Here is a 12,507-nt window from a genome sequence, read left to right as displayed (position 1 = left end):
TAAGGTGACGTGTAGTGCTAAACGTATGTTGGACCTTCCTCCCACCATGGAGCCCACCAGGCCAAGTCATCGCTGTTTCTCTGGAGTCCCACCTGATGGCTTTAGGCAGTCCTCAGCATGTCCCTCCAGATGCGCCTGCACCATGTGTGGACTGTTTCAGCCCAACAGAAATAAAACTAGTGAACCCAGTATAAAAGGGGTTATGGTCTTATTTACTACAGAAAAAAAAAGCATTGTGAAGTCTTGGTAGCTATATCACTTTAAAGGGAGGGTGAAAGGGGATCAAAGCGTTCACTGAACGAATGTGTTGTGAGATGTTAAGAAGAGAGCACAACAGGAAGCAAATAACTCACAGAGCTGCTGGCAGTGTCTGCAATGCCCCTCATGACAGAAATAACTCAGAAAGAGTGATAAAGTCTATAAGGGGCTAGAAGAGAAATATCATACGTCAGTGCATGAATGGGGAACAAGAAGGTGGAAAGGATCGTCCTCCTACTAGCCAGCTTTGTGAAATTGTTCTGCCATGACCTGGCAACCCACTGTTGGGTCTGTCTGATTGCTGCAGCCAGGATTCCTCCAGAGTTTATAGTGAGGCTGCTGTAAACAAATGCTTTTCCACTAAAACCCATATAAACAAGCCATCCACTAACACACTCTCCCTTCCAACAATTGTACACTGTCAAATGGCATGTGAGCTCTGAAAAGTTACTCATAGTCAGCAGCACAGCCGTGTCACTTTGCCTATCCCCGTTCAACTTCATTTTGCAAACTGAAATCAGTTTCGCCCACCCCAGGGCAAGTCAGAGCTGACTCAAGGCCAGAGACTTTCGTTCACATGCAGGGCAATGGCAGTTCTCACAACAGAGAGAAAATATCTACAGCCACTGGAAATCTAACACAAGAGCAGCGCTTTTTAAGCTACTAAAAACTGATCTTTCTGCCATGTAGGAGGAGTACTACATTTGTGTAGCTGTTCTACAGTATTTATTGATTCTGTTAGTAAAAGTAGATTTGGAGCCACATGCTCATCAGACAGAAGAAATATAAGCAATTATGGCTGACGATTTAAAACAAAGATGATGAATATAGCAGTGTTTCTTTAAATGCAAATCTAATTGGGACAGAAAAAAAATATATCAGAGAGAGAAACTTCATCAGGATCTCAAGGTCAAAGCCAGACTCTGCTGTTTTTTAATTCTGCATATCTGGAGAAGGAACAAAATATTTTCCTGAGTGTTGATATTTAACGTTGAGCTAGTCAGAAGTCCCTGAATAAAAGGCAAACATTAGAGGATTCTTCTGTCAACTCTCTTGTTTAACACATCAGTCAGCATCAAAAGTATTGTTAGTCCTCAAACCCTGCTTGTGGTCTCAGGGGAACCAGGAGTGGTATTCACTGGAGCTTACTTCAGCTGCTCAAAAAGCTAGAAACAATGCCTTGATCTGTAACAAAATTACGAATAGTGTACGTCATGTGCAGGTCAGTCAGAAGATGCCACACAATTGTTACATGTGCTTCAGTATCAAAAGGTATTTTGTACTCTGCTCATATCACTCTTTTCAAGATTATACTCCTTCCCTCAACTCCAACAACTTTTATGATAGAATTGATGCATATTAAACTAAAACAGCTGTGTTCTTAAAATATCTACTTAACTCCAGCAATAGATATTTCAGTGCAGTAATACAGGACTATGTTAAAAGTACGTAATGATTTATAAGACAGCAGAGCCACAATGACTGATGAAAACAGTCTCAAAAGGGACCTCGGGAGATAATCAGGTTCACCTTCTGTCCCTGAGACCCTCTCGGTGTCATTCCTTACCGACGTTTGTCTAAGCTATTTTTGCTCCAGACTTTATTCTAGTGCTCCCTAAGAAGTTAATTCTAGTACTTCACTGTCCCTTCTGTTAGAAAGTTTTTCTAATATCTAGCCTGCACCTTTGTTGCCACAGTTTTAAACCCTATGTAGCTCACCCTTATTCACGAGAGATCTGGAGAAAAAGTTACTCCTTTCTCTTCTGCGCTAGTCACTGAAACACTTCAAAAGTGTAATCCTATCTCCTCTCAGTCTCCATTTCTTTAAGCTAAGTAACTCCAGTGTTTTAACATTTATTTTGTAGTTCCTATATTATAGTAATTTTTTTAATTCTATCACTTTTTTCCTTTTTTTCTGAACCCCTGTCATTTTTGTTTAGATGAAATGCCCAAAACCAGACACAGACTCCAGCTGAATCCTACCCATTTTGGAACAGAGCAGGAACTTTCTTCACACATCTTGCAGGCAAACACTAGTTTACAAATCAAAGTACGAAGTCCGTCTTTGCTGAAAAAACATGGTGATTCTATTCGGATTGTGACACAAAACAACCCTTAGATACTTTTCTGCAAGAACTGGTATCTAAGCAGTTGTTCTTATCTTTTTGGTGTAGCTCTTGCTTAACTATACTACCCCAGATTTATAATAACAACTACTACTATACTACTGAATTCAAAGCTAATGAACTCAATCCCATTCCCTCAGGCCATTTCTCTAAGCGCTTTCTCCAAGCATCCCCTTGGTTAACTCAGTCACTCCTTTATGTTCCTACCTCCAATCAGATAAACGGTTCTACAGGCTTATTTATTCAAAAGTAATGGCAGAGATCTCCCAGCCACAAATCACAGTTATTATGGAGTTCTTGACTACAATAACGAAAAATTTAAGCTGAACACAAATGAAGAAAAAAGAATGAGAAGGAAGATAAGAAACTTATGGGTAGCTGGCTTTTTGACAGATCCACACTCCTGCCAAATGTCTGATAGCATGGAATGTGATGTGCTAGGTAAGGAAAGGAGATATCAAATGCTCAGAAATAAGTGTCATAGACACAAACAACAGGAGTGGAAAATCTATCCCTCTCCAGGAAGAATAAGAAAAAAAAAATCCCATCTCCAGATTTCAACGAAGAAAAAGATTTTTTTTTTCTAAATGTCTTGCATATTCTAACCATGAAGCAATAAAAAACAGAAAATTTAACCCCATAACCTATTGTCAATATGAACACTCAAGCATGGAGGAATAACCTGGCAGCTGATGAAGACAAAGACTTTGATTGAATGATTTTGTTTATTCCTGAGACAACTGTTTTACTGCATAGCTGCACGTGGAGGAACAGAAGCATTAAATTATCCAGATTAATGTTCCAGACAGTGTCAAACAAAGACAGAGGAACCTTAGATCTGAAAGCCTTAAGAGGATCATTTTTTTATCATAGTCCAGTTACCATCTTGTAAATCTTGTGGTACTATCAGCCGTGTCAGAAAACCTTGAGACACTTACTGGGCAAAAGCCTGCAATCCCATGACTCTGAATAGGGCCTTTCTCAAACATGGTCACTTGACAGGAAGTATCTATACAGGACGGAGTTCCCAAAGCTGAAAGCAAAAGTCAGGCCCCATAGCAGCTTTAAACTAGTTGTTTCAGGGGCAGAAAGACTAGCGATACATGATCTCATCTTTTGATTCCTCATTGTCCAATACAGATGCAAGGTCCACTTGAAACTCTTCCCATCATTGGGGATTTCAAGACATCTTTACCTGTGGTACCAGTGCTTATACTCTGGCCTTTCCCTAAGTGTCAATGCTAACTTGCCTGTCTCCTTCATCTGTCCAAAATTCCAGAGACGTAAAAGCTTTCTGACTATTACTGGCATTTCAAGTTTGGTTGAAACTGGCCAACGGGTTCAAAAGAGGGCGGAAATATTAAGGGAACATAGGAGAGGACATACAGATCTCCAGACTATGCAGACAACAATTGCTTGGGTTTGGTGAGTGCTTTCTGAGCTGCAGCAAACTTCCCTTCATTGATAACAGCAAGAAGCTTGCTGAAGGATGTCATCTCCCAGGCTCCACAATGTCTTCCTACTCAGTCTTTGTTATCATACAAGGTTTGGGCAGATTAAGATGGTTGTTAGGCCTTAATTTAATAAATATATGTCTGCATATTGATTATTATAGGAATATTTGGTGATGTGAGCCTCTTTAAGTACCCTCCTAAAACCAGAATGAGCTTGTCTATTCCTGATTCCTGGACTGGGGCACTATTCTACTTTGTGATTCTGTGATTATTTTGCTTTTTTGTTTTATTTGCCATCTAATTCAAAATAAGACACACTAAGTCTACTTTTTTGGCAAATATCAGACAGAAAACCTTGTCTATAAGAAAAAAGGAAAAATTATTTTGACAATTAAAGGCCTTTGAACTGGAAAACCTCATCGAAGGTTTAGCACACGCTTTGAAGGAAGGAAAGAAAGAAACTGAAGACATGGAAGAAAGTGGAAAACTGGGGTTTACAAAATGCTGAACTTTTCAGAATAATAGATTTTCAAATGAGAGAAATTAACCAGTTTTCATATATCTGGACTTCATTAAAGTTCTTCCTACAGTGTCATATGGGAAAAGACTACGCTGTAGAAAATGGGAATTGAATTCAACAATTGTAAGATGGTAAGAAACTAACTACAGGGAAGGAAGTGCTGACAGCAAAACAATTGGTCTAGGGGGGAGGTTGTCTTGGATTCCTTCAAGAAACTATATATTTTCATTCCTGACTCTGGCTTAAAAAGCAATGTCAGAAGGATGGACCTATTAATCAAGAGAACAGCCAGACCGTCAAGGAGTGGGGTACCTGAAACGTGTGACTTGTGCATCACCTGCGATATACATATTTCAGTAGATAATGTGTGGCTTGGCATGCCACTAGAAGCTGCCAATGACTGTAATGCTAGGTCCACTGGATACCCACCACTACTACTGAAGCTGCTGGCACTTCTTGGTGGCAGGGGACAGAGAGAAGGTGATTCGTAGTTTCTCTATCTGGACATCGAGAAGAACCAGATGACCTTGAGGCATGGAGCTCTGGAAATCAGTTAGCGTTCAGCAGTGCCAAGCATAAGGCCAAGCAGTTAGAAATCCATACAATTTTCTGTCACAGACTGGGAATTCCTTAGTTTGATGAGGAGCAGAAAAAAGAATGAGTCAGTAACAGGATGAGCAAGAACCACACCTATGATGTCACTGCGAAAGAGAAATATGGTCCTGATATACATGGAGGCAAAATTATTTCCCTCTCCAGCAGATTTCATTATACAACACTTTAATGAAACCTCCTCTGTAATATCATACAGTCCCAATCATGCATGAAAACACATTCTGGAACAGGTGTGGTCTGTTAGGCTGGATGAGGTTAAACCGATTTGACTTATACTCCTTACAAAAAGGAGGCTGAAAGTAGATATAAAAGCTATTTGTAAAAAACAACAGGGAATGTCAAATGCAGATACTGATAAAAGTTACTTAAACTGCAGGACAAGGTCAGAGTAAGAGCAAAAGGTGTAAAATAATCACGAATACATCTAAGCTGTAGATTAAAATTATTTTTCTAAAAAATAGAGAAACGGTATTCTGACCCTAACCCCAAACCTACAATAATTCATTGCAAGATGCACGTAGCAACTCTGAAAGTCCATTCTAGTCCAGTACTTTTGTATTCTTCCTAATAAATAGGCATCCTAGCCGCCTACGCACTGAGAAAACAGTTAACTAAACACAGCATGTTATAAAGCTTGCAAATTGGACCAAGTAAGCTGCCAAACTGAGGCCTACCTTAGGCCAGATGAATATGGACAGAATTGATTTTTTCAAATGTGGTACAATATGTGTAAGGGAGACATGTAATCTATAAAGATGGTTTTCTGCATTTCGTGCCAAGAATTTTTCTTAAGACATGCAGGCTCAACTATATCATCACTAATCTTTCAAAGTGAGGAACTTCAGTCAGAATTACATGCATATTAGGTCAGCCACACCTGAATTCATTCTTAAAAAAATCTGCAAGACATTGATTCAACATGATCAAGACTCTCTTTGTGAAGCCCTAGTGATAGACTGTGCTAGGAGGAATTTTCCACATTTTAATTTCAGTTTGAATAAATAAATTTAAAATGCATTTCTGTAGTGTCCACATGGTAATAAATAACAATCTGCAAAAAGAAAAATCATGAAGCAATCAAATTCCACAGCACTTTAGACGAAGCCACATGAGTTCATGCTGTATTCTGAACGAAAATTTGTGTTAAAGGACAATTGTACCCAGAAGTTGCAATGTGGAAAAAGTTAAGTATTTTGTAATAGGGGATTATTCCCGGAAACAGTCATGCTACTTTGGTGTCCTACTTCTTTAAACAACTTGACTCCTCTTTCAGCAGTCTCCATTTGTTTATTTATAGATCATTCATTTATTAATATTCTTTTCCACCAACCCAAAACACATCTTCCCTATAGAATCAGAGGGGTGTACAATGCAAGAATAGGACAGACTGAAGATGGAAAAGTATATGTTATCCAAAAATAAAAGTTCCTTTGTTACAAATGTTTTCCTATCCAACAAAGGCCAAGAAGAATTACTAGCAAGCTCCTTAGGGGGCCCCGTTCCTACAAATAAACACATGGGCTGAAAATGAACCCATATACAAGGGTTCATTTGAGAACTTGGAAAGTGCTGTCATGTTATGTGCACGCGCTGGCATCCAACAAGAGATGACAACTGGCGGAGGGAGCATACCTTATGGCTTTTGTAGAGTTTGTGGAGCTCATGGCACCATACCTCATGGCTTATATAGCATTTGTGACAGCGAAGTCTGCAGCAGGGAGAACAGCTACTCCCACAGAAGCAAAGATTGTAAACACCTGCTGGAAGTTCAGAGACCACTAGAGAGGAAGCAACCATTGCAGCCTTTCAACATTTAAAGGGGTTTATAAGAAAGATGGAGAAGGACTTTTTACCAGGGCCTGTAATGATAGGACAAGAGGTAACAGTTTTAAACTAGAAGAGGGTAGATTTATGCTACATATAAGGAAGAAATTCTTTACTGTGAGGGTTGTGAGACCCTGGCACAGGTTGCCCAGAGAAGCTGTGGATGCCCCCTCCCTGGCAGTGCTCAAGGTCAGGTCGGATGGGGCTGTGAGCAACCTGATCAAGTGAAAGTGTTCCTGTCCAGAGCAGGGGGGTTGGACTAGACGATCTTTAAAGGTCCCTTCCAACACCAACCATTCTGTGATTCCACAATTCCATGATTCTATAAGTGTTCAAGTGAAACATTCAGGTTTCAAAACTAAGAAGCTGCATGCACTTCCACAGGTTATATCAGAAAAATCAGTTTCTACTACTAAAAAGTAAAGAATGCTTAATGACTCAAACGGTCTACGAAGATTAATCCAGAAGGTGAATCTTATTGTAAGTTGTTTTCATGTCTTTGTTTTTTTACAGTTAGAGGGGCTTTTTCCACTTTTTTCTAAAATTAAATGGAAACTTCTTCAGCAGAATCCTACTAGTTTAACTGCTATTTATTTCTGTAGATATTTCCTATTCAATAAAGAGTTTTGCCATGTAAAAGGATGCCAACATTATCCTAGTGAAACACCCCATCAGCAAAGACGAAGATCTCGTACTCTCCACAAAGAGTTAATACAGCGTATTAACCCTGTAAATTAGGGAGGCAGGTGAGAACATTTCTGTAGAAAGAATTTCTTTTTGAGGTCTATGCCAAGAAGCCCTGAAAAAAGGCAAGCTAGGGTTTATCTTTACTTTTTCCCATGGGTGTTTTGGTTGCAAAGTAAAACCCAGTGCTTGCAGAAGTAGCATGTTTGAACTAGATACAAATAAGTCACCCCAATTCGGAGCAGGGAGCAAAATCTACTGGCTTAGAGACACTTACAGACATCTAATCAAAGTCACCCACATCTATGCTCAAATCTGTATTTCAGATTCCCCTCAGTTTGAAGGATTTCAGACACAGTTTGCCAACTAAGACTTAAACAAAGGACTCCAGGGACAAAAGGCTCACAACTTTAATCCTCTTTGAGCCTCTGACCCATTGTATGATTTTGGGCCCAACTTTTAACTTTCTTACACCTCTGTCAGGTCAGCTGGAAAACTAGGTAGGAAAACAGCTTCACTGAAAACCAGATGTTTCATCTAAGCCAAATTCTGCTAAAAAATAAGGGAACATACGCTTTCGCAAAGGAATCTCTGCAGACAATAAAATGTGCTGTGGGGGAATGGAAATATCTGACAGAATATAAATCATAGCTTATGATTTGTTAAAAAAAAAAGAAACAACAAAAACAGGACACATACAAAAATATTAGGTTCCACAGAACAAAGTCAGCACTTCAGTCTGGATTCTGCAAATGTGTACACTTATATATGTAGCTTTACTCAGATGAGGTATTTTGAATTCAGTGGGATTAGTTGCATGCATAAATAAAAGAAAGGCTTGATATGTATATTTCCATAAATTGTGAAAGCAGGGTGTTTTCCGTGCATTGTAAATTTAGTTTCAGATTCATTTTATCTTTCCTAGCTGACAGATTCACCAAGCAATGAAGGACCAATAGCAAGAAAATAAATTACATCTCACCTATCTGTAATGTTCAGAGCACAAATTGGTATGTCAAATACAGTGCTAGTGTTCCTACGCACATCATTCTTTCTCACTAGTTTAAAGCACTCAGCTTACTTTTTTTTTCTGTTTATTTCATCTCCACATAGTCTTGTGCATCCTTGGCACAGAGATCATTTTCACACATGTCAAGGAAGTCTCTGAGGTATCAAATAAACAGACTCTTCTTAGCGTAGTCTATATTTTACCCAAGTCCACAGAAAAAGCAAAGTCAAATAAAGACTATGTTTTAAGGCAGTCGTTAAGTCTGGGGAAATTTTATTTACTTTGGTTAAACTTCTTTTTTTCCAGAAAGATGGCAAATCAAGGCAAGATGCTACTTTTTAATCATCACAGGGTATGGAAATAGTGAAACAAGAAACACTAACCATTTTTAATTTTGTAGAGTTTTTTCTATTTCTTTAAGAAGTCTTTGCATAAAACAACCCAGTGAACATTACAAATTGCAAGTTCGTTCTGCAAGACTTAAATCTCCGCTCAAGTCTGGCATTTCTCAGCTAATATTTCAGCACTGGCCTCATTACCAGTCTTTACTTCTGTTAAAGCCTAAAGAGTATTTACATGTTTCACAAAAAAAAAAAAAAAAAGAAAAAGAAAGGCTTGATGGGATGTATTCACAAGTAACACAGGACTCCAGTCTTCAGTTCTTCAGGTCTTCACTCCAGCAAGGCTGCTGCACAACCAATACAACAAAAACAGGAATATTATTGTATTGTCCTCCCACACCCTACCTAATATCAACAATGAATCAAGGTTAAAAAGTGGAAAAGCCTGATTTGCTTTACACACATAGAAATACACTCGCTTCCTTTGCATAATAATGTGATTTCCCTGTGTCATCCATCGAGCTTCCTGTTACCAGTGCTCAGAAGGAAAGTCGCTAAATTTTAATGCTGCGGGACTTCCTGTACACAGCTGCACATCCAAATTGGTAAAAATTATTTAAAGAACAGAATTAGGGGGGCACAGAAACAAATGCAATGTGCTGGGAAGACCATGCAGCTTCCATAGAAGAAAGTCACATCACTATGCTGATGTAGCTCCTGGAAGGACTCAACAAGCATGGACCAAGGGAGATCAAATGGATCTGGTTGTTCTGGATTTCCAAAAAGTTTCTTACCAAAGGCACTTCAAAAAATGGAGTCTCTAGACTGGATAAGTATGGTAAGAAAAGACATACTCACATGGAGAAGTAACTGATTCAAGGGCAGGAAGCACAAGGTAGGAACAAACCACCAGTTTCTCAGCGTCCTTCCAGAGGCTCTGTCTGTGCTGTTCAGCATATCCACCAGCATATTCATGCTGCCGTAAAAGGGGATGAAACTACTGCGGTTTCAAAGATATTCAGAGCAAAGATGAGAATGATAGTGAGAAGCTGCACAAGGGTTTTACAAAACTGAGTGACAGAATATCAAATGAAATTCGGTGTAAACAAATGCACATAGGCAAAACAAATCCCAGCTTAATCTTTACTATTGCCACTTAGGGACAAGATTTTAGGGTCATACCAGATAACGCCATTCACCTGACTGCCCCATAGCCATCAAAAAAGCAAATGAAATGCCGGGAATTGTTAGGTAAGAAGTAGGCATCAAAGCTAAACATATTGTTATACAATTGCATGACTCTATGTGCACCTACCTGTTGAATACTGCATATAGTTTTCACCCCACGATCACAAAATGGACATAGCAAAGCTAGAAAAGGCACACAAAAAGCCAACAAGGATAACAAAAAGCATGAAGCAACATCTTTACAAAAATTATTTAAAAGACTAGGACTGTTCATCTCAGAAAAGAGATAAATGATAAAATTACAAGTGGCAAGGAGGATATGAGCAAAGCCTTCATTATTTCCAATAATACAGGAAATAAAGGCATCAAAAGAAGTTATCAGGTGGTAGTTTCAAAGTAGAGAAAGGGAGGCTGTCTTTTAAAGCATCGTATGCTTAAACTGGGGAATTGTTGTCAGACAGTATTGTGGGTGCCAAAGTTTACATTGTTAAAAGACATAATTAGACCAATTCATGGAAGGAAAATCTTTCTTGAGCTGTCCCATGTCGAGACACCAATCGCTGGCTCAGGTAACCCCTGAACTACATCTCACTGAAGCTTGAACACTACACAGGGGAAGTACCATTACAAGCTGTCCGGTGGGTAGCAGCTAGCACTGAAGTCAGACCACTGAGCCATGTGTACATGAGGAACATCTGTACAGCTCCTGCTCATGGTCTCCGTGGGTTTGCTTCAACATCCAGAAATGTCAGATTGCAACATTCCCCACTACAGGTAAACATGACGTTGGGGCATAGGGAGTTTGGGACTCTGTTCTAGAACAAGACAGGCTGGCATCTGCAATGCCAACATCTTATTTGGTGGGAACAGCAAGGGGGTTTTGCTGCTTTTGGTAGGGCACAGCTCTCCCACCTTTGACTATTTGTTTTATTGTTCTGTGCATCTCTCCACAGACTTTTTTCCACAGGATCATGCTGACAGGAACAAAAATCCATTCATTTTGCTGAAACTTCCCAAGGGAAATCATGTCCTAAACAAAATCATTTTCAGCAGCTTTTTGTGTGAAGGGGCGATAAGATGGCTCCCCGGAGAATGTGTGCATGTGTCCCCTCAGTAGCTGTCTTCCCTCCTGCTGAGCACAACTTGTTGGAACTGCACACACAACTCCAAGGATTATTTTTACTCCACCCACGCGCTGCCAGGAGGTTTTTCAGACTTTCAACATGCCATTTCCAGGGTGACCATTGATCTCAGATTTCAAACATCGCCAGAGCTGCGTATTCTCTTGCTATTCTCTTCTAGTTTTGGACAAAGACGTATGTGACCCCAATTTTGCCGTAAGAAGACTCCACACTACACACACCAGTGGGGCTCTAACAAGCCTGTTACCTAATGCCTGGGGGTTCCTCTTGGTCTTGTGTCTTATATAGTACATATGCACCAGGGAGCTATAAAACACTACAAATCCAATTTGCCTTCAGGTAATTGAGCCCTCAATGTTTAATTTCTTCTTGTCCTCAAAAAAAACTTACAAATAAGGGTTTAGGTCTCATTCAGGATATCTAGGTTTTGTGGGGAGGGTCCTTCCAGTATAAGGAGATGTATACTGTTATTCAACATCTTCGTGCTCTTTCCCATACCATAACCATTCAAGAAAGCTAAAGAGACTGCAAAGAACAACTTGCAAGGAAAAACCTAAGTTCATTGAATATGCACTTGGAAGGCAAGAGACAGGGATGCAGCAAGGTTCCCAGGGGCCCCAGAGGAGAGAAAGGAAGGAAGCAGGACAAACGGACGCAATCATACCACGTGCATAGATGTCCACACATGCTCCACTGTCTCTCCAGATGGGGAGCCTACAGCCCAGGCACGGTATTTCCAGGAAGAGAAAGCCTGCGGTGAACAGCGCTTTGACATCCTGCTGGGCATCCCAGAGGCTGTGCAGGCTCCAGCTCCTGCTCCCCACCAAGAACAGGACAGGATCAACCATTTGAGCAATCTGTGCCTGGAAAACAAAGGCAAAATCCATGCCCCAAATGGGGTTCTTCTATGAGATCAGTAAACACCAATCCACATAACTCATCTAGCCCTAAAAGTCAGAGTCCTCAAAAGATCCACCTCAACCATTCAGTTAAGGACACAAACTCAGGAAGTCCTGCTTTGTGCGAAATACCTTGCTGAATCCCATCCTAAACACTCTGGAGAGAAGAGACAAAAAGCAGCCTTCTTTATGATTCCCTTTTGAACTAGCTGCATTATTTCTGGGCTGTACATTAAAACAGATGTCTCATTGATTTCTCAGTCACAAAGAAATCATTCTTTTCATGTCTTGTGACAGATGTTTCTTCAGATGAACAGCTTCGACTTCAAACAGGATCTTTACCTCATGGAATAACTTTTCCCAAACTGATTTAAAAATATCTATTAGCAAACCAAAGCCAGCCTCACAGTGTTTCTCAAGCAAAGGGTGAGGAGAAATGGTCTCTTT

Source organism: Opisthocomus hoazin, chromosome 3, assembly GCF_030867145.1.
Source record: "Opisthocomus hoazin isolate bOpiHoa1 chromosome 3, bOpiHoa1.hap1, whole genome shotgun sequence".
Classification (NCBI taxonomy): domain Eukaryota; kingdom Metazoa; phylum Chordata; class Aves; order Opisthocomiformes; family Opisthocomidae; genus Opisthocomus; species Opisthocomus hoazin.
This window is presented reverse-complemented; position numbering follows the sequence as displayed.